The 23,937-nt window shown below is 29.0% G+C and overlaps 1 long non-coding RNA gene across 1 annotated transcript; it reads left to right on the top strand.

Moving 5' to 3' along the window:
* Positions 1 to 13,286: 13,286 nt before the first annotated feature.
* LOC136082392 (uncharacterized) lies at positions 13,287 to 15,363 on the top strand. The gene is made up of 2 exons (XR_010639657.1): positions 13,287 to 13,523; positions 14,279 to 15,363. It is a non-coding gene; the product is annotated as an uncharacterized LOC136082392 (long non-coding RNA).
* The last annotated feature ends 8,574 nt before the right edge of the window (positions 15,364 to 23,937 follow it).

The following is a 23,937-nucleotide window of genomic DNA, read 5'->3' as shown; positions in this document are numbered from 1 at the left end:
TATCCAGTATTGGGACTGACAACAGTTTTTCGACATCATATCCTGTCGCTAATATGGGCAGTCGGTTTACTTCATCTCTGCTGTTCAAATCTAGTAACAGTTTTTTTGTCTCAATTTCAACTAATGGAATCTGTAGTTTGAATTCTGAAATAATTCTTTTTGCAATTTCTTTACAATTTTCAATGAAACCAGAACATGTTGAAACTTTTAAACGATCAAGAGCTGAACAAAATGCTGAAGTAATCACTTGCTTTGTTTTTGTGTCTTCATTCTTTTTCAGTTTCAACTTCTTTGCTGATGATGGAATAAAGTCATCTACTTCATTATTAGTACCCTGACAGTTCTGATTCTGTCAAAACTAGGTGTCCGTCAAACTGTTCCTTTTTCTCTTCTTTTTAGCACTTTTGCTTCTCTTTTGTCGATTACTTGTTTCTCTGTCTAAAGTTCGCTGTTCTTGTTTGTATAATTCACAATCAACTAAACTCATATAGCCTATTCTTCCTTCTCTTTGTAGTATGAGCCTATTCTTCCTTCTCTTTGTAGTATGAGAAACATCTCGCCTTCTTCTATTGTGATTAACTTTAAAAATCTTCAATAGTTCAATATTAAATAGTTCTTTGATTTCTCGGGAAAAAGTTTCTTTATTTCTTCGCGTATACCGAATTCAGAAAAAGAGAAACTGGTTACCAAATGTGCTGGAATTTAAAATAGAAACTAGTTACCAAAAGTACTGGAATAAACTAATATTAATAATTATTTATATAAAAAATAAATATTTTTCGCTGAAATATGGTCGGTGCATAGAAAATGCATGTAGAAAATTTATTTAGTAAAAAATCTCACTCCTTCAACAAGTATTTAATGTTTGAACCTCATCAAAATTTTAATGAGCAAAAAAAGTTGGTAAAAAAACTAATAAAGTTAGTAACATAAAAGTCTTATAAAAATAAAATTTTCTTTCCAAAAAAAATCTATTTTTATATACAGGGTGGATGCTCGAAATCCGGACAGTTTTAAATTTGCCGGCATTTTTTTGTTTTTAAATTCTATGTTGCGAAATTCAAACATAAATCAAAACAAACATTGTTCTCTCGGGAAAAAAAATAAAAATTGCAAATTTAGCACATCATTTCAAAGGAATATGACCGTAGAGTTGCAGTGGTTGAGTCCCTCCGCGCCGGGCACTCTGTCCCAGAGATTATAAAATTGTTTGGCTTCCCAAAAAGCACAGTTTATGATATTGCAAAGAGGTTTAATGATGGTGCAGAGTCTGTAGAATGAAAAGAAAATACTGCTAGCAAACCAATCAGGAATAAGGCCTTCATCAGCAGAGTACAGAAGTCAATCAACAAAAACCCCAGCACCTCCATCAGGAAACTGAGCAAAGATATGAATGTGTCTCATTACACCATGAGAAGAGTGATCTGTGATGACCATAGGTACAAGTCCTATGTCCTGAAAGTCAGGCAGATGCTGCCTGCTTCAATGAAGGAGAAGAGAGTGACTAAGTGTTCCGTTCTTTTAGCATCAATAAAACATGAAGCTGCCGGTAAACTTCGTTTTTTCAGCGATGAGAAAACTTTTACTGTGGATGCCAAAGCGAACAGAAGAAATGACAGATGGTTGGCTCAAGACCCAGAAGATGTCCCAGTGATTGGTCAGACAAAGTTTCCAGCCTCTGTCCATGTCTTTATGTCTGTTTCCAGCAAAGGCCATGTCATGCCACCACACTTCTTCCTGAAGGGCCAAAATGTCAACAAAGAAGTCTACTTGGACCTTCTGATTAAGGTCGTGAAATCTAAGATGGACAAGTGTTCAAATGATAGGCCATATGTGTTTCAGCAAGACTCAGCTCCTGCTCATACCTCCAATTTGATACAGGGTTGGCTTGAAGAAAATCTCCCTATGTTCTGGTCGAAGCACTTTTGGCCTCCAAACTTACCAGATCTCAATCCATTGGACTATTATGTCTGGGGCCTTTGGAACGTGAGACCAATAAATCAAGTCACAACACTGTTGAATCTCTAAAGCGAGTAATTACTACTGCAGCTGCCAACATGTTGGCCGATGAGGTGGAGCACGCCTGCTCCAGGTTCAGGAAGCGTATCGAGCGAGTCATTAAAGCTAAAAGCAGCTGGATTAAGTGAAATGAAAGCTCTTATATGTGTACATTACTGTTTAAAATTTCAGAAATATAGCTTTGAAACTAATACTTTTATTGTAATTTTTATTTTGTATCAAAAAAGTCCGGATTTCGAGCATCCACCTTGTATGCTACTGAAATGAAACACGATAAAAATACGTTATCTTTTAAAATGTCAAAAAAACGTGGCACAGAATTTTTGCATAAAAATTAGTTCTATAAATCGCGATTTCCGCGCACCTACAGTATCGAACAAAACATGGTAGACAAACTCAAGTTTAGAACAAAAGTTGATCGAAAACTAAAAAGAACTAGTGAAAAAATTGTAAATACATTGTATGTATTACTTTTTAAAATTGTTTATTATGTTCTTAACACAATTTAAAACGTTTGAATCATACTAAGAATCACAAAAAAAATATTATGTATATAGATATTATGTTACCACATGCTGAATGGTAGATGCCCCTAAAATGGATTTTTCAACAGGACAATGATCCCAAACATACGTCAAAAATTGTAAAACAATGGTTCAAGGACAAGAATATTGCTATAATGGAGTTGCCTGCACAAAGCCCTGACTTGAATCCCACAGAACATTTGTGGGAAATAATTGACAATAAGATTGAGCGTGCAAATGTGAAGACCAGTGAGAGAAAGCCTGATGTGAGATTGACATGAGAATTGTTGACTCATTAATTGAGTCGATGCCTCGAAGAATGAAAGCAGTAATTAAAAGTAAAGGAGGTCCTACCAAATATTAAGTTAATTTTTGAATTTTTTTGATTTTTTAGTCGATTTTTTCAATGTCCACCTTGTTTTGTCCAAAGAAAAATGTAGTTTGTTAGGGAAAATGTGTTTTAAAATATTTTAGTGATTTTTAGTATGATTCAAAAGTTTTAAGTTTTGTTAACAACATAATAAACTACATAAAAAATAAAATGTACAATCGTTTTACTAGTTTTTTTTAGTTTTTGATCAACTTTTGTTCTAAATTTGAGTTTGTCCACCATGTTTTGTCCAAGACTGTATATATGTTTGTTTTTTAAAGTTTTTTTTATTCTGATTTACTCCCAACAAAGCTGAAAGCAACCACTATTAATTTGTGATTTACTAGAAAAAAAAGAATAGAGTTATAGAGCAAGAAAATGGGTGACAGAAGACTTGAAAAGTTGAAGGTGGTATGGTTCAGAAAAACATGAAGACGGGAGAAAGTTTCAAAGAGTTAAAGTATGGGAAAATATACTGGACGAATAAAAGTTTTTAGAGCATGCAACAGACAGATCCAGTAAACGAATGAGACTTTGCTGAATGACAAGTCAAACGAGAATGAGTGAAACGAGAGTCAAACAAGAATGAGTGAAACGAGAGTCAAACGAGAATGAGTGAAACGAGAGTCAAACGAGAATGAGTGAAACGAGAGTCAAACGAGAGTTTTAGGTGATTAAATTAGAGGTGATAGCATTTTTGAGCAGCGTGCATGATAGTACTTGTAGAAAAGAGAAAGATATGCAACTTTATGACGATGGGAAAGAGGCTCAAGCTTAGCAATTAGAGAGGGTCCAACTACGTTTGCAATGCATTTTTGGACCTTGTCTAGAAGAAAAGAGCATTATTAGAAGAACCAGCCCAAATATGACAACTGCATTCCATACAAGGGCGAATAATAGATTTGTAGATGTAGAGAATTAAATCTGGAGTAAGAAAATGGCGAGCACAATAAAGAAAAGCAACCTTAGCGGATGCTAACTTAATAATCAATCATATATATGGTTTCCATGAAAGGTCAGTAGTAAACGGTAATTCAAGAAGATTTTTTTTTTTTTATATATATATAAATGGTATTTATTTATATATATAAATCCCCACTTTGTCGGTCGAGGCTTGGGTTTTCAACCATGTTAAAATAGCCTGACAAAATTAAACAATCATAAACTCCCGCGTGTTTATTTAATTTTTTTAAAAAAGTTTTTTTTTTTTCATTTTAATTTTTTAATTGTTGCTGTGACAGCAATAATTCTTCCATTTTTGTCCTTAGTAATTTCTGCAATTTTAGTTTCTTTTGTAAAAAGAAAGGGATACACCGCATTCACGGCTTGTTCCTAAAGGAACAGACGTTAGTTATGTTTTGCCATTCTTTGGCCCATTCTTTGGCCCAAAGAAAAACTACTAAATGAAAAATTTAAAGAGATGATTGAATGGTCAGAACCAACTAAAGGAGAAAAAGGAAAAACTGAACACAAGCTAGGATCAGAGACCAGAGATTAATCAAGGAGTAAAGGTAAATAATTAGGGTTGTCAGTAGAACGAGTCACATAGTTAACTGTTTGTTTAAGAGATTGAGAAATGCAAAGTTATAGGCTTTAAGTTATAGACCAGTAGGGTCAGTGGTGTTAGAGCCAAGCCATTCAGTGTGATGAGCATTTAAGTCACCAATAACAGCAATATTGACAGACAACTAAAGAGGAAGAACATTGTCAATTTAATCAGAAGTTACAACTAAAAGAGTACAATCTTGGAAAGTAGGAAAACGATAAAAAACAAAGAGAAAGGTAATAGAGTAAAGAAGTCATAAGCAAAAGCACATAAAGGAATGGTCAAATGATTTGAACCTGATTTCACAACAAATAAGTGAACTGATGCGTATGTATACCCCATGCCAAACATGTGACTATTGGAGTCTTAGCAAATTAAAGGGTAGTACCCATCAACACTGAGATCAGAAGTATGAACAGCAGAATTTAAGTCTCACTAAGATCAAGCAAGTCTGGTGAATTTTGCAGGAGGTAAGAATCAACTGATGGAAGGTCGCTTCGCAGACCACGAATATTAGTTAAAGATATATTAAAACAGTTGGGTTGTGGGGATGGTTTTTTATGTTTAACACTTTGGGTTACTTTTGGCATGATTTAAGTTTAAAGAGAACTTGATGCATTCGTAGATAGAGTACAACCTCCTAAGCAATGAGCTATGCAATTATCTCAGTCTTGTTAATTAACCCTAAGTTGTAACATTGGACTTCTTATGTAGCCTCAACAATGCGCACCAAAAGCATTACTAGGGACACCATCCCTGGTACTGTTAATACTCTGATATTTCTTTAAATTTTACAGCTGTTGATGGAATCAGCCTCTCTAAGTGCTGCCATAGATTTAGGAAATCTTACTACCAGCCGTCCTCAGAAACATTAAATTGAGTTTTAGAGCTGTACTCTCATTTAGTGATAACAAGAACAGTTGCATTACCACTATCAAGGAAGCACAATCAAAAACCTCATTATTCCTAGGCAGGAAACAATGTAGCTCAGGTTTACATCTACGCACCCTAATAAAGGAGGAAGGTGTTTAAGGCTGGCTAGCAAAAGTATTTTGCTTACCCTTAAAGTCTTTGCCTTGGAGGCTTCCTACAAGACAGTAGCTGGAGGCAGTTAACGTCTCCCCAAGATGAGTTAAGTTGAAACACTATCTCTAGCCTTTAGTCAACCAAGAGAACCAAGGCAGGGAATTTTTACGTCGGAGTTTGTTTCTCCTAGCCTTTGTCTAAAAAACCACACCCTAAAAGGCAGCAGGGCCTGGGGCAGGCCTTCCAGCTCTTCAACAACATCACGTAATTCTAAAAGACGCTTAAGCATTTTAAATGTACTTGACCATCTAGTTACATCGTCTATAACTGCCACCTATATTATAGAATATATTTTTTCTTGAAATATAACAAATAAACATATTTATTAGTTTGTATAATAAAATTTATAAAATTACTTTAAAGGTTTTGTATTTTTGCAAAATTCTATAGCAATTGGAGCACGTTTTGCAACTTTACGAGTACACTCAAGTATTACTTTGATTTCCGATTCTTTCATTGCATCGGTGACAGCAAGTTGAAAGGTGTGTGCACCACAACGTCGAAGATAAACATTGTTCATATTTTTGGAGATTTCGTCAAAGTAACCATCATGCTGTTGTTCACACAATTCAGAACCCTCAGTTTCACTACTTGCCTCTTCAATAATCTGTTCTTCTGTAATATCATCTCCGCCTTCATCATGATCTTCACTAGGTAGTATTTCTATAATCTTGTTTATCTCAATCGTCTTGCCAAAATCATTCACCATTTTAATCATGTTAGACCCATTGTCAGTACTAATTCCAAGGATTTGTTCTTTTCGGGTGCCAAACTTTTCAAGTACGTTTTCAAGTGCATTTTGAATATCTTCAGCTTTGTGTCTGGCATGTATGTCGATGACTGCTAATGTTTTGATTAATATTTTGCCTCACGAGAAAAATTGAGTATTGACTCCAAGAAAGCTTCGCCGATGTCTTGATGCTCCATCAAATTTTAGGAAAATTAGTTTTCCATTCAAATCGCTTCTCATATCAGAACGCTTTTTTTCAGCTCAAGTCTGAATTTCCTGACGCATATATTTACGACTGATCTTTATGCCAAATTTTTTTGCCAAATCTCGGGTCAAAATTTCTATTCCATCTCGGCTAAAAATGTTAAACGAAGCTCCATTTTGAAGTACTAACATATTTAAAGCTTTTTTGAAATCTTCTTTCGATATTGTTATAATAACTTTGTTAAAAAAATTGTCAAGTATCTTTTGTTTTTTTTGTCCACCGAAAGATAGAGAACCTCCATTTCTTGACAAAGTAACTTTGGATACATTTATATTCCTTTTTTGTGCGACTTTTTTCTTTTCTTGCTCCTGAACAATTCTATGATGAAGTATTCTGTGGCTCTTCTTAATGTGACGTTTCATATTTGAGGTTGGTTTTTTTACTCGTTTTCCATTCATTAGCATTAGAACTTGCGCGCCACAAATTTTTTTAGTTTGATTCTCGTCAACAAGAATCTGGCAAATATATGCTTTTTCCTTTTCACTGAAGGAAAAGCATATCAATTCATCCTCGAACATATCTTCGTTTACAACCGCGGTGTTTTTAGTCACACCAGTCATGTTAAATGTACATCAACAACATTTTAAACTAAATGCTAAAATGGAAAACTTAAACTTTTTTTAGACTTTTTTTAGAAAAATATTTAGACCAATATTTAGATTTATTCAGACCAACACCAAGAAAAATCTGTAATTAAACAAATTGAACCTTCTAAATAAAAAGTTTTTTATTGTTGCTTTATTAAGTTTTAAAATAAGTTACCTTACCTTAATGAGGATTATTTAGACAAAATATCGCGGAACATATTCTGATTAAAACTTTTAATTTATAAATTCTTCACTTAAATTGCAATATATAAATTTATGTTTACATGTATTTTAATAATAACAGTGTAAAGGTTTCGCGCCAGTTTTTTTTTTTTACGAGTTTCAACTTTTTTAATTGGTTGCTGTTTTTTTAAATTACTTATAAAACGTGCGTACTTAAGAAAGAGTATAACAATTACAAATAACAACTAATAAACTTGCTCGTCGGAATTTTTTTTAACAGTAATAATAATAACAGTAATATTCGTAAAATGATACCCAAAATTAAGACAAAGTTTCTCGTTACCTGAAACGTTTTATATTAAAATAAACAATCGTTAACTTTATTTTTAACTTCTGAAGTAAGAGATCTAACTACTGCACAACGCCTGCTCCTAAATGCGGAGGGCGTTTGGGGTGGACAAAATTCCCCCATTCCATTTTTAATATCATTTATAAAATTTCTCTTGCCTATGTTACCAATATTACATGTTAGATGCATTATGATTTAAAATTAAACCAACTGGGAGGCTAAATAAAGCTAATAAAAACCTATACTAAAAACAGAAAATAATAATACAAGTGTCAATAAAGCAATGTTAGCAATCGATATTATAATAATTTAAAACGATTTATTCAATAAGTTCGTTCAACAATGAGTGAATAATATTTGTCTACTATTAAAAACAACATTATATTCCATTAAAAATACAAGAGAACCGTGAGCCGCTAGATTTTTCCGGCTCCGGCTCCACCAAAAAACAGCGGCTCCACGGCTCCGGCTCCGGCTCGGCACCAACAAGCCTGGTTACATGTTACCAGTAGCAGGGTGATTATAAAGACCATACACCTGACCGTACTTTAAAAAAAGTTAACAAAACTATTTCAAAAAACATCTGACAACCTGACGTCTGACAAAACCTGACTTCATACATATATATATTGTTATTAAGTATATATATATATATATATATATATATATATATATATATATATATATATATATATATATATATATATATATATATATATATACTCACACACATATATATATACACACACACATACACACACACACACACACACACACACACACACACACACACACACACACACACACACACACACATATATATATATATATATATATACAGTATTACTATTATTAATATTGTCAAATTTTTCATCCAATCAGGGATGCTCGTAGTTAAGTACCGCAGCCATTTCAGAACTTGTAGTCATTTTCTTGCGCATGCGTACCTATACATAGCGCATGGAAATGACCGTGAGTACTAGAGGAGAGTATGGCACCATGATGCGCTTTTGGTTTTTGTTTGATAACAATTTTTTTAATACGCCTTTTTTCATGCAATTGGTTTAATTTGCAGAATAAATTTATATCTACAAAGTTAAATTTAATATTTAGCAAAATATAGCAGGTTAAACTTGTAAGATTATTCAAAGTAAAATTAAAAATTCAAACTCATGGAGTACCACGACACGAACTATGAGCATCATCTAAAAAGTAAATAAAAAGTATAAAACTTAGAGTTAAGGCAGACTTTCACTTGAAAAACAAACAAATTAATACATATACCCCAAATAATACATATAATAGTCGAAGCCATATTTCAAAAATATATTGTTTTAAATGTCATTTTTTTTTTTTTTTTTTTCTATTTATTTCGTCATTTTACACATTTTACAATGTTATCTATAAATTTAAACAAATATATATAATTACAAGCTGACTGGGGCAAGTAGAAGTCAAAATGACTTATCATCAAGCCCCTTTGTGAAATACAAAAAAAAATACAATTAAAGTTTACATTTTCCAATATTACATAAAAGAGTGAAATTATTAAGTTTAAAAAAAAAAATTGGTTAGAAATTTTAGAAGGTTAAATAAGAACTTAAAGTTAAAAAAAGAAGAAATTTAAGATAAAGTTAAAATATGAAATAACAAATAAAAAATTACAAATCTGTACATATTCGTATACATATTAAAGACAATAAACAAAAAAAAAAAAAAAAAATTTAATTCGCTTCATATGCATATACATATTCAATACAATATTAAAATTAAATAAAGTACATAAAAAATTAAAAATACAAAACTATTTCGATTTTTTTTTCAAAAAAATGAGAGAATGTACGTAATGTTTAAATTTAGTAAGTGTTTTTTTATAGTTCTTTTAAATGTAGCAATAGATTTTATTTTTTTCATATTTTCGTCAAGAACCGAATTCCACAAGCGTGGTCCCGGCATATAGTCGAGAAGTCAGATTTTTTGAGTGATGTTAGTGGGATGTAGTAATTACTCATTGAATGTCTTGTATCATATTTATGATTAATTTGAGTGAAACTTTTAAAAAAATATTTTGGAATCATTTCATTTTGAAGTTTAAACATAAATAACAAGTTATGGTATATATTTAATTTGTATACATTTAGAGCATTTATTTCCTTGAGTAACGGCTCGGCACTTTCGTATCTACTTGCGCCCAAAACTAATCTACTTGCTTGCTTTTGTTTTGTATAAATAATTTTTAGGAAAGATAAATGATTGTTTGCCCAGGCAATATTACAATAGTTAATATGACTATGTATAAATGAAAAGTATAAATTTTTTAAACATAAATTATTTAAAACATGTTTTGTCTTGTACATAATCCCCAGGGTCTATGAAACTTTGTTCTCGACTTGCTTTATTTGGCTTTTCCAATTTAAATTCTCCTCGAAAATTATTCCTAGTATTTTCATTTAAAAAACTCTTTTTATTTTAATATTGTTAATTGTTAGTTCAGGTAATTTGAGTGGAAGGTTCTCGGATTTAGATGACTTAGCAAACAAAATATATTTCGTTTTTTCAATATTTAATGAAAGTTTATTTGCTTCAAACCACTCATTAAGATATATTAATTCTGTGTTTACAATATAAAAAATATTTTTTAAATTTGAGTCAGAAAAGAAAACATTTGTGTCATCAGCAAAAATAATATAATTAAGTATTTTTGAAGACAAATAAATATCATTAATATAAATTAAAAACAGCAGGAGTCATTGATCCTTGGGGATCTCCGCAATTTATTGATTCAAATGGGGAACATGTTAAGTCATATGGTACTCCTTGTTTACGATTTTGTAAATAACATTGCAGCCACTTTAAATTGGAGTGAACTACTCCATAATTGTGTAGTTTATAAATTAGAATCTTGTGGTTGACAGTATCAAATGCTTTTGATAGATCTAGAAAAATTCCGAGTGTGCAACTGTCGTTATCAAAACCATTTAAAATTTGGTTGGCAAGATCAATTACTGCATGTTCCGTGGAATGGTTGTTGCGAAATCCAAACTGTTTATGATAAAGAATGTTGTTTTTTTCAAGATAATTGTACAGTCTGTTGTGCATAATACGCTCTAGTATTTTAAAAAAACAAGAAAGTATGGAAATTGGTCTGTAGTTAGATTTTATTGAGTCATCACCGCCTTTGTATATCGGAATTATTTTTGCTAATTTTAGTTGGTCAGGAAAAATGCCGTTTTTTAGGGAAAAATTAAAAATTTTAAAAAGAGGTTTCTCTATAATATCTGAGACCGCTTTTACAACATCAGGGTTAACTTAATCCAGATCCGCACTTTTATTTGTTTTCAGCATACTAATTGCTAGTCGAAGTTCATCAATTAAAAGCTCCGACTCCTCCATGAAGGAATCAGATTTTTTCAAAAAAAATTTAAATGAATTTTTTCCCTCAGGAATTGCACCGGCAAGCTTTTTTCCTATATTTATAAAAAAGCTATTAAATGTTTCAGCAATTTCTTTATTAACAAAAGCATCTCCTCTATTATCATCTCTTTGCAATCTTTTTGGAAGATTATCACTTTTCACAATTCCCACTCCTGTTATTTCTTTAATTACATTCCATGTTTTCCTTGCATTTCCAAATGTTTTATTAAGTAACGAAGAGTAGTAATTTTTTTTTAGTTGCTTTTTTAATTTTTCAAAAGAATTTTTATATTTTTTGTATTTGATTTCAATTTTGTAGTTCTTTTTTTTTTTAAATTTTTGGTAAAGTTTTTGTTTCCTTTTTGACGACTTAATGAGTCCTCTCGTCATCCACGGACTTAACAAATTTTTAGAATTAACAATTTTTTTTATTTTTGGAAAGGCCTTTTCGTATTGTCTTGTAAACATGCGAATAAAAAAATTGTAGCCATCATTAACGTCATTGGAATCAGTTAAAAGTTCCCAGTTTACTTCATGTAAGAAATCACGAAACGTGGCGATTGATTCATTATTTATTTTCCTTACGTATACCGTTTTTGTTTTTATTTTATTCTCAAGGGTTGCAGAATTTATTATCAGAAAAACTGGAAAGTGATCAGTTAAATCTGTTTTAATAATACCACTTTGGATTTTATTCCTTGTGTAATTATTAGTAATAATATTATCGATAATAGATGCAGTTGTTTTAGTCACACGTGTTGGCTTATTAATCATGGGAAAAACGCTGTATTGCAAAAGTGTATTTATAAAATTCACGACTTGGTTATTAGCTTTATTATTCAATAAATTCAAATTAAAATCAATTTTTAGGTATCAATAAATATTGGTTTTATATCCAAGTTGATCTCCTAGTATAATATTTACATATATATTATTAAATTTGAATGTAAATATTAAAAGAAATGATTTTTAGAATTGTTTATGACACTATGGAGTACTATTCTACAGTTTTAGGGCCCCCCAGAATTGCTGTATCAAGTTATCCCATACTTACTTATAGAAAACAATTACTTAATTTTTAGTATCAGATTGTTTTTTCAATAGTTTTGTTGATTGAAGTAAAGCTCTTATGGTTTGTAGTTTACAAAATTATGTTACTTACTGATAGACACATACAATAACATACCTTAAAATATAGGAACTTTAAAAACTAATAAATTACTTTATCATCAAAAAAACACAAAGTTTGACCCCTCGCACGCCAAATGATGTCAAATGATTTTTTTTTTATCAAAGCATAGCTCTAGTAGTAGCTGTTTTACCATATGAAATTGTCACAAGTCTGAAGATGCCGCCACAATTAAAATGCTTTATAGTGCTCCACTCTCCTCTACATTTCACTTTTCTTATTTTCATTTTTCTGTTTTTTTGTACAAAATGTCGTACAAAAAAAAGAAAAGTAAAGTCTCTTTCTATGGTTTCGTTCCAGGAGGAATGTCTTTTCACAGAGCACCGTGGAAGATATTTGACTTGGAATTTCACTCCTCCTTCTTTACCAATAATGGCTATTTGGCGAGAGCCGATGCCAAACCTCGGATTTCTTGGTTCTGAGCCAAAACTCTAACTACTGCGCCACGACTGCAGTCAATTTAACGTCTATGTGTTAGCCTGTCAAATACTACAACAATATATTATCAAAGCAATAGCCGCTCGGTTATTAAAGAGTTTAATATTGAGTAGAGTTACCGTTATGTATCAATCAATGTATTAATGCAGATATTTTGTAGAAATGATAGGAAAATTTTATTTTTCCCACCCTGATCGTATATCTAATTATGACGGGGGGAATAGAAAATATGAAATATTTATGTTACTTGACATAAATGTTAATAAAATGGCATTAGGACATATTCTCAATTTTCTATTGTTTGAAGGATTTAAGAAAATTACTCATTATTTTTTTGAATTAAATAACAATTAAAATCCAGCATGACTTACCCTTGCCGTGTTTACCAATTATTTTAAACTGAGCATATATCTATCGAAAAATGATTAAAGAACCAAAAAACGCAAAAAGTAAAAAATGATATTGTCGAAAAATTGTAAAATGTGTTTAATACTACTTTAGTGTTTTTAGCTTATAAAGTAAACAATAAACCGACCTCCGTCTTAGTATGAGGATATAATGGGAATGACCTTTGCTTTAAAGACTTGTTTATAAAGCTTCATATGACAAGAAAAATTAAATTAGTGCGTCAGCAGAAACAAAAAGTCAAAAAAAACTTTTTTGTAGGAAACTAGATTATAGTTTTTACACTCGTTTTTTTGTATGGAATAAAGAGGAAAGAGAATAAAGGTACGAGAAAGGAAAGAGAATAAAACAACTAGTTGAAAAAGAAGAACAAGCAGAAAAGTTGCGTTACCAAAATTAGAGTGGACTCATTTTTAAGGTGAAAACTAGTTTCTGTTAAAAAAAACTGTTTTTACAAATCAGGTTATATATTTTAAAAATACTCACTGTAAAAATAAAGAAAAATCATCGAGAGAAACGGCATAGTCCTCTAACATGATATTCAATTTTGTTCTTAATTTATAAAAATTAAATTTTTATGACACAACAGCTTTAGCGTGCTTTCGCCGTAATCGCGTTTTTAAAAAAATACAAATGGTAAGATGTTTTTATTTTTTCGTCAGTAAGAACGAGGTATAAGTTCTTAAATTTGTTCCACATTATCTTATAATTTCAACTATTCAATGAGACCTTTTTCTTGTGGCGCCACTGAACCAACACAAATGAAAACTTATTGAAACGTACGTCATAAATGACTTGAAAAAATTGACAGATAAAACAGTGATGTGGTATCCGGATCAAATTAAAATGTGGAAAAGCGGTAAAACTTAGTGCGATGTTTCAAAACTTTTGAATCATTACATCACAGAAAAGTTAAAACTTTCAACTTTTCTTTGTTGTAATAAAGTGATAATATCCATTTAATAAAAGGACATACTTCTTATTTTATACTATAAGCTTTAGGTTAACGATGCGTTAAAAGCTGATAACAATGTTTTAATTATTATTACTATTAATATTTTTATTTTTTTTTATACAAAGACTGAAAAAAAAAAAATGCTATAACTTTTCATTTGCTATTCTTATAACTTTTTAATTCTATTTTTTTGTTGTTAATTTTTATTATTATTTTAGCCTAATCTGTTTTATTTCCATTGAAATTAACGAGCAACTAAAGTGTTACACAACGAAGCCTATCAACTAACGCACTTAGCAGGAGTGTTGCAACACTAAACAACAATATTAGTTGTAGCAATATATAATTGAGCAATTTAAAAATGGCAGCATCTTTGGTGTTTTTGATAATTTTTATTACCATCGTCATAATTATGTGCGTAATGTCATGTCTTCTAAACTACTCACAATACCGAATATACTTTCCAAGTCCCTTTAAAAAAAAGAAAACTTACAGAGAAGATGAAAATATTATGGAAGTCAATGTTAGAGAGAATATAAAGTATAAACAACAAAACCAAAAATTACAAAACGAGTTTCTTAATTATGTTAAAAATAAATTAAGTTCAAAGCGAAATTCTTTCAAGCCAAATAAAAGTGATGCTGAAGTATGCAATTTAGTAATAGCTAAAAAATGTCCGAAGAACGACGTTAGAGACAATATTGGTGTTGATGTTTCTCGTGTTGAAGCTGATTTCCCACCTCTTCCGTCTGATGATGTGCTGCAATGTACTAATCTAATGGCTCCGGTAACCAATCAAACGCATCCATCAGTCAATCAAACGCATCCATCAACCAACCATTCAATGAATAAATCTCATCCTTCAGGAGTTTTTGTTGATGATTATTTAAATGATTTTTGAAATTAAAGAACTGTGAAATTTTAGAAAAATTATTTAAAAAGTCTTACTTTTACAGAAGTGCTTTTCAAATGCCCACTAAATTAACATTTCAATAAAAAGGGCTCTTGTACTGCTTTTTTAACAATAGTTAATAATAATAAAAAAATTAATAAGAAAATATTTAACAAAGTATATAAAAGACAAAATCAAATTTAAACCGTATATAAAAGACAAATAACTATATGGCAAAAACTAACGTTGTCTTGAGGTATTAAAGAAACTACATTTTTTTAAAAGATTTTAAGAAGCAATAAATTTTTAGTATATATTATAATAATAATAACTTTTGAAATTTTATATTGAAACTATGTAGTTGCAAAGCAAGAAGTTAATAATGCTTTTATGTATATATTTTTGTATACATATTATTTGTATTTATGTATCCATATGTTCCGTATGTAAATTACGTTAAATTTATTGCATCAATTGTGCATAATAAATTTCCTAATGCAATTTATAATGCATTTTAATTGATAAAAAAATTTAGCCATTACAATAACTTTACTTATGAATTTTTTTTTCTAGAATTATTTTGCACTAATTATTTTATAATTAGTTCAATATAAAAATATTTATATTTTATAAGTAGACTATTTTAAAAAATGCGTATAACCTCCATTTTATATATATATATATATATATATATATATATATATATATATATATATATATATATATATATATATATATATATATATATATATATATATATATATATATATATGTATATATCATTTATAGTATAACATTTATATCTGTTTTTTGTAACTCTATTCGTAAATTCAACCCTGATTTAATTTGATATAGCAAGCTAAAAGCTGGCTTTTTTTTTTGAGTTTTTTTGAGTTTTTTTAACAATTTTTGAATTTTTGTGGATAATTAGTTCAGGGTTGAAGTTATAGTGTAACTTTTTGTACTAAGGTAAAGCCTGCTTATATATAACCTAGCTTTACTTAAAAAAATTATGATTTAACTTTAAAAAGTTAAATTATAACTTGGATTGAAGAAGTTCCAAATCAAATTAAAAAATGGTAGGAAAAATGCTAAAAACATTAGGTTAATACAATAAAATAAAATATAAAAAATAAGAGCTAGCTTTTATGTATTCGGATTCAAAGTATTTAACAACTGCAATTGGATATTATTTTTGTTAACTGTTTATTTTAGAATAGAATAAACAATAGTCCAAAGTATAGAACAACTTAATCAAGTTACATAAGAAACAATATAAAAACACTTTAAATATAACAGTAGTTTAATATAAATAGATAAACAAATATTGCAAAAGGTTGAAAAACTTTTTCTTAAAACACAACAAAAAACTTTCTAAGTTCACTTCAGTAATATTTTTTCGCCGTTTGCGTTTGTTTAAAAAGCTCAGCTCCAAAAACGTACAAAGGATCATTATTATTAAGTTTTTTATTATTGTTATTATTATTATTTTTATTGTTATTATTGTTATTATTATAACTTTTACTATTGTTAATTATAATAACATATCATATTAATATTAAAAAAACCTATTGACTTTCAAAATAGCTCGTTTACAGTTATGCTTTAGATGAAAAAAGCAAAACAACAACAATAAACTTATAAACAACAACAACAAACATTTCTTTGTCAAAGTATCTTGTAAGTACTTTGTATGAATTAAGAGCTGCCCAAAAAAACTGAGAATTAGCGGGAAATCAAAGAATCAAAACTAAAAACAGGACTCTCAAAATCTGTTTAATGTTGAAACGTTTTAAATATTGGAATTGTTAAACCAGCAAAATAATATGGCGTAGTAATGAATGGAAAATAGAATGCACAAACTTTTTCATTCACGAAGTTTTTTTTTTGACAAAATTCTAAACGGAAATACTTTTGCATTAGATTGTTTGGTTATCAACAACTGTTTTTGGATGTCAGATGGTACCTGACATGAAATGAAACAAGAATGCTTGAAGATATTTAAATAAGCATGGACAGTATTAAAATGGTTTCATAAACAAATCTTGGACAAGTAAGTATTAAAGCACACTTTGTACACTTAGTCACTTTAATCACTTTGTGATTGTACACTTTAAGTGGCAATTGCACACTCATGTACTCATTGTATATTTGTGTATTCTTTGTACACTTGGGTATTCATTGTACACTTGGGTTAGATTGGCTAGATACTTTTTTAACTCATGCTATATATTATAAAGAGCTCTTTGATGTTCAAGAAGATCTAGAACGTCATAGAAGATTCTTGAAGTTTTGTCAACGTATAATATGAATTTACAATGCTCATGTTATGTACAATGATACTATCAATAAATTGCTTTAAAAAGCACTCATTTAAAATAAGCATAAACATATTTAAGTTCAAAAATTGCTGCATGTTTGAGAGCTACCTAAAACACCAAAGGCAAGTGCAAATCAATCAACCCAAACACCAAAGGCAACTGCAAATCATGATAGAACACTTTCTTCAAACTGTACAATAATTCTTTATATCTAAAAAATTTCTGAAACTGACTCACACGCTTAACTTACAAAACCGATCACTGATTCTTTAATATCTAAGTAAAGGAGCTTCCACGTAAATTCATCAACCTTTTTTATGCTTTGAGCATGTAAAAGGCTTAAAGTAATGTAAGGATATTTTGTCAAAAATTCTGCTGAGTCCAGGAACGAAAGTACTATAAATCGCCTAAATGTGAGGGAAATCATTTTTCAAAACATAAGAAACAGTAAAACCTTAGATTAAATAAAAAATTAAGGGTTTAAAAATTCGTTAAAGTATATTATTATTCTTTGAAATTAAAACCAATGGTTTCAGACTCGCTTATTTTACAACCAATGGTGTTTGATTCGCTCATTTTTGTGATTTCGTTAAGGGACTTATGGAATATCTAATACAGTCATATCTTTAAACAATAATATTTTTATAAAGTCGTTTTGACTGATTCATAAATAGCATCAGTTTAGTAAAGGTGGTTAGACTGATTTTCATTTAATAATAAAGTTATAGCATCAAGTTTTGTTTACTTTAAAATCAAACGATTTAGTTCGACAGCGCGCTATTTTTGCACTATTATGCTTTATTTATTAAGAGTATTTATTTATTAAGAGTATTCCGCGCGTTAGTGCGGAAATATAAAACATTACAGTGTTAAAAAAAGCTTTTTATGCTAATAAACGTTTGTATTTTTATTGTTTAATTTTTATTTTATAAATAACAGTAAAATTAGTACATGTTTAAACTTATAAGTTGCATAAACAAGTTTATTTATTTATTTATTTTAATTGTTATTATATACACGATGTTCAGTATAAAATTCATTGTACAGATAAATATAAATCTTTGTATATATTTCATAAATATTAAAAGTTTTTATTTTTTCCTAATATCATATTAAATAGTTTTTTTTCTGAATTTAATAATACTACAGTATCATAGCTAAGGCTCAATGATTTTAATTGAATATGGTTCTAGTTCTCTTTAACTGCTAATATATGGATTAGATGAACATAAAATCGTCTCAGTAAGTCTAACTAACTAGATAACTGCTAGATGAACATAATAATCGTCTCAGTGAGTCTTATTCTTCAATCCGGATATTTTATGACTATAATGAGCCACTTCAGATTACACGTCCTTTGGATGAGATATTCTTATGAATATTGAATGATCATGAAAAATGATTTTATGGCAGTATTTTTGCCTAACTTTTTGACATTTATTTTATTTTAAAGGAAGGGGGCATGCTGAGTAGGCCAGATAGTGGAAGAAACTTTGGCAATCTATGAAATATAAATAAACGTATCAAGTACACTGTAATTGCACAAATAAACATTGCAACTAGTATTAATATGTTAATGCTACGCTAAATAAGAATACATAGCAACCAAATAAAAAACACCTTCAATATTGGTGTTATATGTACATAGTAGTACTGACTATATATAAATGCACGTGACGATTTTAGTGTATGTAGCGCAAATAAAAAATCTGCAAATACCTAAAATAAATATTCATAGCAACTTTTGTTAAAACCTAAAAAATGCTAATGATAAGATGATATCAGTAATCGTGTCATTATAAAATCAATAAAAAATATACTGCATTACTACTGTACTACATTCCACTACTGCACATTTTTGATATATCTTTAAAACAATGTGTTTGTCCGGAAAAACTTAAAATTGCAGCTGTTGTACCAACTTTTAAATATGGTTATGCTCCAAGCGATGTAAACTTCCTTGTTTCTAGAAATTATATTTTTTTATGTCTATTGTACATAATTCTTTCTAGAAAATACTAGAAAGAATTATGTACAACAGACTTTATTCTTTCTATATAAAAATAATATTTTTTACAACAAACAATTCGGATTTAAGTCAAGACATTCCTCTGACCGGACTATTAAGTGTTTTTTTTTTTTTGGGTTCTTTTTATTACATTTTAAATAAGCATTTCGTTACAATATTTAAAATACAAATATATAACATTAATAAAATATATATAAAATAATCGTTATTAAATAATAAAAGAACGCGGGGACTCGTAGACCATACGGTCTTGTCGTCGACGTACGGTCTTGTCATTGACACGAACATTTCTTAGCGGTACTCGATGACAAGACCATACGGTCTTGTCGTCGAGTACCGCTAGGAATTGTTCGTGTTAAAATTTATGAGATATTTACAAGATAAAAAATAAGTTAACGAAGTTAGAAACTTAAAATAATCCGTTACAAATACAAGATACATTATTACATATTACAGTTGTTAATGATACATATATAATTTTTATAACCTCATGTTTAAATAGAGGGTAAAAAGGAAGATCACTAAAAATATCAAAAGTATATTGTTAAACCTTTGATTGTAAAATGAGTTCTTTATGGTCCGCGATAATTAATACAAAATTTAAAAAGATTTGTTTAAATGGGCTGCCTAATAAAATTATCATTGTGTAAAATGTATTTATTTTTATCTTTTGATGAATACAAATTATGGAAAGAAATCGGGGATGAATTGGTTTTACATTTAAACATAAAACAAAGAACATTAAAAATATCAAGCTCATATATATTAAAAACTTTCATTTCAAATAGTAGAGGCTTGGCATGAGTATAACAGTCTTTAAAATATATAAAACGTGCTGCATGCGTCTGCTGGCAATAAAAAGGTTTAAGTTTATTTTTATTTGTACTACCCCTAACAATGTTTGCATAATTTATGTGATAATGAATAAATGAGTGATATAATTGTACCAAAGTATGTTTTCAATCTAAGATTTTCATTTATACAAACACCTAGAAAGTTGGTTACTGTTACTTGTTTAATTTGTATATTGTCATTAACAAGATGAGGCATGTTAATTGGCAGTTTATGTTTTTTGATAAGAGGATGGAAAACAATCCATTTAGTTTTATCAATGTTAAAAGATAATTTGTTAATCTTAAGTCGAGACATTCCACTGACCATATCATTATTCTCCTATATTTATGATATACTTAAAGCATTTGATGGAAAAAAAGAATATAGTAGGAGTTTTCTTAGATCCCAGCAAAGCGTTTGACACAGTTGATCATAACATTCTTCTAGCTAAACTAAAAAATAATAGCATAAAAAACTCAAGCATTGCTTGGTTTAAAAGTTACTTAACAAATAGAAAATAATATATATCGTATGGTGAAGGAAAATCAAAATATATGACACAATTCCTAAAATTCCTAATATTCCTAAACCATAAATACTCGGACCACTCTTTTCAATTTTATTTGGCAATTTTATGACACAAACTTTTTTTATAAAGTACGTACGATCATAGGGTTGTCTTCAAATAGCGTACGAAAGCGTATGATTGGAGGGTTCAATTTAAAAAGTGCGTACGCACAAATTAAACGAAAATTCCTTATTACTATCCGTTTTTCTAATTTATCACAATTAACAAGTACTTGTTAAAAACTAAATGCTTTTGAATAACTAACAACTTTATTAAAAAAAATTAAACCATACCATATCATCGTTGTCCATAATTTGAATTAGCTAACCAATAAAAAAGGAACCAGTCTGTACTTTTTAAGGGTTCACCCTCTCATTTTATTCCTAGAATCGCCTACATAAATATATATATATATATATATATATATATATATATATATATATATATATATATATATATATATATATATATATATATATATATATACTTATATAAAATGAATAAAAACAACTTTTGATGGAACTCTGAGTTTCATCCCTTTCGGCAATCATTAGCCATTGTGTATTTCGTCACTTAAAAAGCGTTCAAAAGTTACAAATAAAAATTACGTTGGAACTATTTCTGACGTAACAAAAACAAAAAAAACAAAAACAAAAAGACGTCAAAGGCTTTGGTCCTTGGTGTCGAATAAGGATAGTAAAAATTTCTTTGAATGCCGGCACTTTGATATTATTTCATGTTTTTTATTAAGTAAGTTTTCTTCTTTATATGATAATATATGAAATTTCTCTCGGAAACAAAGATTACAAACTTTTGATGCTTGATTGTAGGGCTTACATCGTGCTATTATTTTCCATGTAACAACAGGTTTTATATTTTTCGATTTTAGCTTCCATATTTCTTTGGAAAGTTCAGTGTCATTTTTATATTTGGGTGCATTGAAAGATTTAAGATGGTTGCCATATCTTAATTTAAAAGTGCTTTCACTTATACCCAAACAAACTTTATCTTGAATTGAGGATCTCCAGAACTTACAGTGGCTTGGTATACGACATTGTTCGAAAGGCATAGTCGATGATCTTAACTCAATAGTGCGAGGAATCCTTTTTATTATATTAGGTGGATGGTTTGAATCAGAATAAACATACAAAAGTTGGTTATTAAGTTTACAATATGGTTGATAAGAACTGTCAATCAGATTCAATGTTACATCAAGATAGTTGACAATTTTAATATTACATTAGATGAAGATAAGTAGGTTGTTACTTTTAAAAATATGTGTAAAATGCTTTTTGATTTTTTCCCTTTGTTGGCCGCTTCTGTTTTCAAAAATAGTCCGTCGTCACGAATAAAATAAATATTGCTCTATTATTTAATAATATTGAGCACTCTTAAACGCACAAGAGTATTTGTATTATTATTATCATACCATAATAATACATTATCTATTTTGTGTGTATATATATATATATATATATATATATATATATATATATATATATATATATATATATATATATATTTATATTTATATATATATATATATATATATATATATATATATATATATATATATATATATATATATATATATATATATATATATATATATATTAGGATCCGGAGCCGAAGCCAAGAGTTTTGAGGTTTTATAAAGTATCTTAGGAAGATTAGGGAGTTGAGGGATCTGCAAAAAGGATTCAATAAAGAAATGGATGGGGGATATGATCAATTTTAAAAGACGCACGCTTTTATTTAAAAAATATTTTTTAATTTATACAGTTTTTTCTAAATAAAAACTTTTTTAATTATTAAAAAAAAGAGACGGGGGAGGGGGCTGGGTATTTTAAAAGCGTACTTTTTAGGGGAGGGTGGGCTAAAAAGTACGCATTGCAACAGGGGGAAGAGGGTCAAATTTCTAAATTTTTGGTGTACGTACTTTATGGACGACTTCTTACTCTAATAGCAACATCGACTTATTTAAAACAGTCAAAAAGGAACTGATAAACTTAACGGAATGGCTCAAGTCGAATAATATAATATTCTTAAGTATAAGTAAAACCAAATGCACTCTTTTTCGAAGACTTCATAAACAAAAAATTGTCCTTTAAAACTTCCCAAATTATGTATTGGTAATTCTAACATAAAAAGAGAGCTACTTAAGAAATAATAATTTAATTCGTCAACCATTCTTTTAAACTAATTTCGAAAAAACAAGCATTTCATTTCATGGAATTTCTCTTTGGAATAAAATAGTTTTAAAGCACTTTGATTTTTCTTTGGAATGGAGTTACCTCTTATTCCATTGAATTACATTGAATAATTTAATTTTTTATTTTTTATGCAGTGATGCAACTGAATATGTATATAAATGCACTTAAATTTTTCTTGTGCTTTATACACTTGACCATGTATGTATGCATTTGATTTTTATGAGATTTTTAAATTTGCGAGCGGTTCTCGATGAAGACTTGATGGTCTTCTGCGAGTATCCGCTTTCTTTTTATTTATTATAAAAAAATAAATATTATAAAAAAAAAAAAAAAAAAAAAAAAAAAATTTATTAAATCAAATACTTGTATATTTTTTGTTTATTTATATTTTCTAGTTGTAAAAGGATTTTACAACTAGAAAAATCTTAACGATTTAATTTATTTATATAACGACTTTTATACTTTATACAAATTTTAAGTTTCAAGTTCTTCATCAGCGGTTTTCTGCGACAAGACCTGATGGTCTTGTTTGGGTATCCGCGTTCTTTATTTATTTATTTATTTTTACGATATCTTTATTTGTAATTTTTCTCTTCTATATTTGTATTTGTATCTTGAAATGAAATAATAAATTTTTTTTTTCAAGTTTTCCATATTTTGGGGCCTTGTGGCATAATTGAAAATTCAGAATAACCTCGGTTTTAGTTTATTTATATATAAAAGTTATGGAAACTGTTTAATCGGAAATTTTACCTTTGAGAAAATGATGACAAAAATGTCTCAAAAAGAATTCGGTAGCATATTATTTTCATACTTGAATATAAAAATAAGAATCTGATATAAATTAAGTTTTTCCAAGTTTAAGACTTTCATATTTGTCATCGCATTGAAGGATTGTCCATTTTACTTAGATAATTGCTCACAAGCATGGTTTGCAAGTCTTGTAGTTTGATTAATTTTATTTTGTGTGTATTAGCCAATATATATATATATATATATATATATATATATATATATATA

The sequence above is a fragment of the Hydra vulgaris genome, chromosome 07, assembly GCF_038396675.1.
Source record: "Hydra vulgaris chromosome 07, alternate assembly HydraT2T_AEP".
Classification (NCBI taxonomy): domain Eukaryota; kingdom Metazoa; phylum Cnidaria; class Hydrozoa; order Anthoathecata; family Hydridae; genus Hydra; species Hydra vulgaris.
This window is presented reverse-complemented; position numbering and strand designations above follow the sequence as displayed.